We start from the raw sequence: 7,318 nt of genomic DNA on the forward strand, positions 1-7,318 counted from the left end.
TTAGGAGTAAAATATATTGGCCTAATTCAGCCCTGCGTGCAGAGTTTGGGCTTTTTCTTTGTACCCGGATAATAGTTTTGCAGAACTGCATGCAGGATCTCAACTGGAACAGAAATGTTCCCAGTGGAAGTCTCTCTCTCTCTCTCTCTCTCTCTCTCTCTCTCTCTCTCTCTCTCTCTCTCTCTCATTCTAGCAGAGGAATGAGGCTGCTGGAACCAATGAAAGCAATATACTGTATTACCATATACACTCTAGGGTGTAGAGCAAATGTTGTTTGTGCGTGGCATGTAGTCTAATACGTATGTATTTAATGCCTGCAAGTGCATTGCGGAATGCAGTGTACATGTGATTGTAGCCTGTAGGCTATAGGTCTACATGACTCAACAAGTGCCCAGCCTCTATCCACGGTGTTGCCATATAGCGGTAAAAGACAGTCCATGGTGTTGAGTCCGTCAGATATCCGGTTGTCCAGAACCAGCACAAAAGCCTCTGGCCGGGGACTGGACAATTGGTCACACCTGATCACCCCTAGATCTCCATATATATATGGAGCTGGCCTGTTCTGAAATCACAATGAAGTTCTGACATCTGCATATAAAGACTCCATATTTGGGCATACCTGACAAAGAACTCCATATATGGACAAAAAGGGACACAGACATAATAACTTTGTGGGTCATGCATCATTTCCAACTTGCATCGTTCCAAGTAGGCGAGTGCCCGTTGCACCTCTCTAGTTTTAATACATGAGTCTGACCTTGAATATATGTATATCACTGTATATTATAAGCCACATATTGGGTAATTTTAAGTTTAATTGCTTTCCTTGTGTCAAATAGTTCAAACGAAGCAATACATGATTAATGAGCAACAGGCTCATTACAGCGTTATTAAACTGCCATGCTTGTTGAACCACTGGGACTGTAATGCCAGGATTTAATTTAGTTTTATAAAATGGTAATGTCCAATATACATTGATTACCAATGCTTACACTAACTGTGATGTATTTGGTTGAGAGAGAGAGAGAGAGAGAGAGAGAGAGAGAGAGAGAGAGAGAGAGAGAGAGAGAGAGAGAGAGATGGATGGAGGGAGGGAGGGAGAGAGGGAGAGAGGGAGAGAGAGAGAGAGAGAGAGAGAGAGAGAGAGAGAGAGAGAGAGAGAGAGAGAGAGAGAGAGCAGAAGGTATAGGTTGCTGTGTACTCAAATACATTAGATTAGTTCATATTTCTGGCATTGTGTTTGTTTTTTATTGGGAGTTTTCTAATGAGTAGTATAGTTGTTGTTTTGCTGATCTAGTGTCTAGGGTCTAAATTCAGGTTTTCAGGTGTTGACATTGGGCTTGAACACTGTCTAGATAGGCCTATAATAGGCCTATCTGTCCATCATTTCCATCATTCCCTGGGATCCTTGCCAGTGCTGGACAGTAACTGAACATTGTGTAGTGTACTTCATGGATACTTATGACTTTTTGACTATACATTTCAAAGACAAATATTGTACTACATTTCCAAGTAACTACTCTGTTACAAATATACCGCAACGCATAGTGAACATATTTTTCGGCTATAGTGTCAAAAGTGTTCCAATATTTTGTTTCAATATAGCAATGCATTGATATCAAAATCTTTGTAATTTGTACTTTTGAAAACTATTCACAAGTAAATCCATATTTCATTAAGACTCTTCAGCTCAGGGTTGACCATTACCATTAATTTAATGCAAAACTATTGCATTTAGTTTGTCGGTGTGGATCTGCTCATGTGATATTACAGATTGCCTGTGCAACATACACAATCTGAGATCACAAAAACCCCACAGGAGAGCATATAAGACTTGAACAACAGATTGCCTGTGCAACATACACATTCTGAAATCACAAAAACCACAGAGGAGAGCATAAGATAAGACTTGAACAACAGATTGCCTGTGCAACATACACATTCTGAGATCACAAAAACCCCAGAGGAGAGCATAAGATAAGACTTGAACAACATAACAACTTTCAATTGTATGCCAAATACCACATAGATAAAAATGATACATACTGAACATACACATACATACACAAGAACAATCCATAAATCACATTATCACTGAATCACCCATTGCATCGGAACATCTGAACACTACTGTCTCAGCTAGTGTCATGTAAAGTGAACACAGAATGGTGACTGCTTAAATGGACCGCCTGATATACTGTGGGCATGTATGAGTTAGCTTGGAGCAAATGACAGACAGACAGATTGATTAGTGGGAGACAGTATATATGAATTAACTATTAGCGAATGAATGGGGGGGTCTGGGGAGAGATAGAAGTAGCCTCCTGCCTTCCATGTCTGTAATGAACTATCGCTGCGCTGAATTTTGTAAAAATAATCTGTCGGTTCTCTGCTCCACATATAAAGTGTCTTGAGACAACTTGTTGTGATTTGACACTTCAATAAAATGTAATTGAATTAAAAAGCAAGAATTCCAGTATGTTATCGTAAACATTTTGACTGTAAGCTGGGGCAACCTTGTCCACCACATGGTCTATTGGCAACGATGTGTGTTGTGAGTGACGTCAGACTGGAGCTCTGGATAAGCGTATGAAAGACGTAGCACACACATTGCTGACACAGCACACCGTAGAGTGAGAGAGATAGAGCCGAGGCAGGTACAGAGACACGTATAGGAGACACCACGATATAAAAGAGAGAATACTGGGAAGAGAGAGGCGCAGATGTTGCGCTGGACAGCATCCAGAGAGAAGGGAGGACCTGACGGTCAGGCAGTGGTGGCAGTCGGGCACAAGGTCTACACGTTTGGAGGGTCCTACATGGGGAACGGGGACAAGCTTGACGTGAACGTCATCAACACAGCCACGTTCGGCTGGGCAAAGGTGCTCCCAGTGACAGACGGAACAGAGGAGGCTCCCTCCATGCGCCGCAACCACACAGCCGTGCTGATGGATGACATTGCGTACATTTGGGGTGGGTGGGATAAGTATGCAAGGAAGTACTGTGACGTTCTTTATGCATTCACTGTTGACACGCACAGATGGTCCAAACCCACGGTTACTGAGAGGGTTCCAGAGGGGAGATGTGGCCACTCAGCCTGTGTTTTTGGGAAGGTCATGTTTATACACGGAGGGTACAACTGGAATGGATACTTTAATGACATCCACAAGTTGAACACCAGCACAATGGTCTGGACTTTAATTATCACCAGAGGCACTGAGCCACCTGCTTCAGAAGGTCACTCTGCAACCATCATCGGGACAGAGATGATTGTATTTGGAGGCTACAACGAACCCTACAAGAAATACTACAATAACATCAGGGTGTTTGACACAGAGGCCAGCTGTTGGCTGAACACGCCTACTACACAGCTTCTCCCAAAAGGACGCATGGGTCATTCAGCCTTCACCTACAGAGGAGAGCTGTACATGTTTGGTGGCCACAGCCGTCTCCTGGACTGGGTCTTGGGTGATCAGTGGAAGTTCAACCCAGAGACCTTCTCCTGGAAGAGGGTTGAGCCCAAGGGGAAAGGCCCGTCTCTGATGTACGGAATGTGCTGTTGCATGGTGGGGGATTGTACCATGCTCATTGGAGGAGTGCACACACCTGGTCAACTGTATGTCCTAGACTTAAGTCCTAGTCTTAAGTCTTTATGCAAGCTAGTGGTTATTCAGTACAATTTGGAGCAGTCAGGACTCCCACACAATGTCAGGTGTGAACTGGCAGGCATGATTGCTAATAATAACAGTGAAATAATTACATAAACAAACAAACAAACAAATATGCAATGCAATGCGAGAGGGCAGTCTAGCCAACACCAACTCTGGACTCCTGAATCGCTGCCCTCCACACCCTCATGTCTAACATCAGGTTTGGCTCCTGCTAGTTTGCTTGCTACTAGTTCTGGGTGCTTGTCACAGTGCCCGGCCAGTTTCATCCTTCTTTCTCTGTCTTTGTCTGTGACTTGTGGTAGGTCCCGTAGAGGACCATATTTCTGTGGTCTGTCCATGTGACACCATGTGCCATTCATAGCATTATTGTGTAGACTTCCATCCAGGGCCCTTTCCTGTTGTGATGTGAGTGAGGGTCCATGTCCCAGTCCCATAAAGCATTACTGAATCCAGTGTATAAAACACTCTTTTTTTCCACCTCTTGAGCTCTTCTCCTTTGTCTGATTTCCAGACTCCTCTCATCCCAAGCAATGCATTTCATGCAGGTGCCCTACGGACCTTCAGGTCCTGTTCTGTTGAAGCAGTCCAGGCCAGAGATATTTGATGTCCTTGACTGCTTCGAGCATCGTCCTGTCGGCAGTGGCAATAGTTTTGTCCTCTGTGTTGACTGCTTTTGTTTTCTAGGCATTGAGCTTGAGGAGCTGCACTCCATTTCTACTACCAGTAGTAGTTCCCTTCCTTTCTCTGCTCTGACTAGGGAACTGTCATCTGCATATTTGAGGTCAGTAATCATGATGGGGTGTACTCACCTTGACGTCCTCGGGACCAGAGTGAACCCATGTGCCTCCTCTCTGCCACTGATTGCGAATCTCAGTGCATGGCCCATCATACAATGAACGGGAAGTGTCACCCTGTACAGTGTATAGGATGCCTGCTTTTGTGTCACTGCCGTGGCACATTTGATTTGATCCTTGGCTAGAGTCTGGCAGTAGCTTTTCTCTATCAACTGAACCACCATCTCAGGAACTTATGGAGTTTCCCTCTGAGGATGATTGTAGTCAATTGTCAAAAGGCTTTTGGAGTAGGTAATGCTGACTCTTCCCAGTATCCTCCCCAAGATACTGGCAAACACATTAAACCAAAAAGTGAGCTCAGAAAAACACAAACAAGGCTTCATCATGTAATAGCAGACCCAATGTTATTAATTAGCAAAAATATGAACAATAATTACACAGAGAATATAAGATCATAAGTCTGTAAAGAATAATGGACAAAGGAAGCCGTGACGTCATCCATTGGTTTCTACAGAGCTGTTTTGAAGACACTATTTCAGTTTATTAAAATCCTTGGGATTTCCGATCCCGAATGGAACCGAAAAACGTATGGGTGGAAGGGCAGCGAAGGGCGGGTCTTCACTCAGTAGAACCAGTCAAATTATGGGAGCATAATTTACAGAAATGCATATGATGATTATTTAAATAAGACTTTAAAAAAAAGTGCAAAAGTACTGAAAGGTAAGAAGACCAAGTGCATAATCTGGTCACATACCGATACACTTTAATGGGATGAAATACATTCTGCAACAAGCAGGTGGGGAAATGGCGACACTCTCTATAGGGCCTAGAGAGTGTCGCCATTTCCCCACCTGCTTGTTGCAGGTGGGTTGCAGGTGGTATGCCCATATAAGGGCATGTCACATATTCACATCGGTGGTTCTGTTAAACGAGATCTGCATATAGGGCATATCGGTCGACTCGGCAGATCTAGCCCACAGCTGATCCGACTGGTCAGGCCGAGTTTGAAGTCGATCGGTCTGGCGGTTCACAAGAAACAAGGACATGAGTCATTGTGATTGGCCGGCATGATTGGGTGGCAGATGTTCCATTGGTTGAGAATGAGTTGATGTATGATGGGTGTGATTTTCTTTTCATTTTTTTTACATGACACAACTGTCGCTCCACTATGGTCATTCTAAACTAAACTGTTTTAGTTTATTAAAACTAAAACAGTTGGTAAACTGTCGGTTGGTAGACTGTCATCTCACAACTGGGGGCGTTTTCTCAGTGCCCATACCCTAGGTGGGGTTGGCGAAGGGGCCTTTCTGTGTGGAGTTTGCATGTTCTCTCAATTGTCCCCCAAGGTATCCTCACAAAAACATGCAACTCTATCCTGGTCAGTCAGGGGGCCTGATAGAGGTGAAAGGAACTGGTTGGAATAAGGTGTCCCTTCCACACACTATACGTCCTACCAGGGAAACAGGTGATAAGAAGTGGCCTGCCTAAGCATGAGCTTAGTTCGGGACTCCCCCCAGTTTAGCAGAGGGAGAGTAGCGCCCAGGATTACAGTGTATATAGGCACTGGCACCTGGTGAATAAATGGGTTAAAAAAATTGTGCCATAAAAAGAATATATAGATATATGAAAGCTATAAAACAAACAAACAAACAAACAAACAAACAAATGGTTTTACCAAACTAAACGGTCGCTCCATTACAGTCATTCACTACAAGCTCACAATAGGTCCTTGTGAGCTTGTGGATCGGCTTTGTCACTATTTTTGTAGGACAAAGTAGTATAGGCATAAGTGGTTAATTTATCTTTGTGTGTGTTCATCTGCGTGCGTGCGTGTGTTACAGTTCAGTACATGGTCTGTGGGGATAATAGCATGGCAGCGTGATCGCGCCAGGCCACACCTCATTTTAACACCAACACAACCCCACACAGAATGTGAGCACTGGATCAACTACTTCCAGACAACATTGCGTGTGCGTTAGGGGGAAAGAGACTGAAATGTGCCTTAATTGTTCTGGTGCTATTTGGCTTTGTCCTGCGTTGCGCCTGCCGGAAGATATGGCCCTTTGTAAAAGGCAGCTTCAAATTATTGCGCTTCGTGATTTCCGGTATTTAATGGAGAAGGTATATAATATAGTCAATAGAATAATTAAAAGATAACTGATCGTTGCAGCCCTAGTCTCACTAGTCAGCACTGTACTACCAACATCCTGCTCCACGTCTGTTTCCACGGTAACAGAGGCTGAGTGGACCATGCTGTAGTGGCTGCTGTGTGTGTGTGTGTGTGTGTGTGTGTGTGTGTGTGTGTGTGTGTGTGTGTGTGTGTGTGTGTGTGTGTGTGTGTGTGTGTGTGTGTGTGCGTGCGCGCGCATGTGTGCGTGTGTGCGTGTGTCTCCTTGTCTCTTTGCATCCCCTCCATAAGTAAGTAGATCGGGAGTGGCTTATTGTCGGAATTAGTGTCAACACACTGCTACAATGCACTGGCTAGACCCATGGGCGATGGATTGCTGAGGTGGAGCACCACACCTACCATCAGCTCCCAGTACTTACCACACAACTTGCCACACCCAAGCCGTGCTACTCCCATGTATATTACAGTAAACAGTCTGGGGAGGGGGGCTGGAGATTAGGGATTCACATTCCTTTACGACTGTTGGCAGGGCCTTCCACATTTTTGTGGCAACGAATTTAACACCTAAATTGTTTGAGACAAATCTGGGTTGGTTGAATGTGTTCTGTGACGCTCCCTCTGGTGTTGGGATTGTGGACGTCCTTGATGTTTTTTGAAGTATAGTTTGACAGGCACATGGGTGTCTTTGAAGTGTATAGCGTATCTTGTAGACCAGGCCCAATGCA

The sequence above is a fragment of the Protomyctophum bolini genome, assembly GCF_963924005.1.
Source record: "Protomyctophum bolini genome assembly, chromosome: 3".
NCBI classification, from domain to species: domain Eukaryota; kingdom Metazoa; phylum Chordata; class Actinopteri; order Myctophiformes; family Myctophidae; genus Protomyctophum; species Protomyctophum bolini.